This window comes from Grammomys surdaster, unplaced genomic scaffold, assembly GCF_004785775.1.
Source record: "Grammomys surdaster isolate TR1022 unplaced genomic scaffold, NIH_TR_1.0 126219, whole genome shotgun sequence".
NCBI classification, from domain to species: Eukaryota; Metazoa; Chordata; class Mammalia; order Rodentia; family Muridae; genus Grammomys; species Grammomys surdaster.
In genome coordinates, this window is record NW_021621022.1 from 2,088,390 (window position 1) to 2,088,782 (window position 393).

Here is a 393-nt window from a genome sequence, read left to right on the forward strand (position 1 = left end):
GTTCAAAATACTAGGGGAGAAGTGCTTGATCATGTTTGAGGGAAGAAGGTTACCAGTTACCCTAATTTGACCGTTACATGTTGTGTACATGGAGCTGATTATATCACTGATCTCCACAGGCAGGCGTGACTGTTATATGCCATGTAAAAAATTTTAATCATGCCGGGCGGTGATGGCCCACGCCTTTAATCCCAGCACTTGGGAGGCAGAGGCAGGCGGATTTCTGAGTTCGAGGCCAGCCTGGTCTACAGAGTGAGTTCCAGGACAGCCAGGGCTACACAGAGAAACCCTGTCTCGAAAAACAAAACAAAACAAAACAAAATTAATCATGAACTGTGTTTTCCAAAAGAAGAAGAAGAAGAAGAAGAAGAAGAAGAAGAAGAAGAAGAAGAA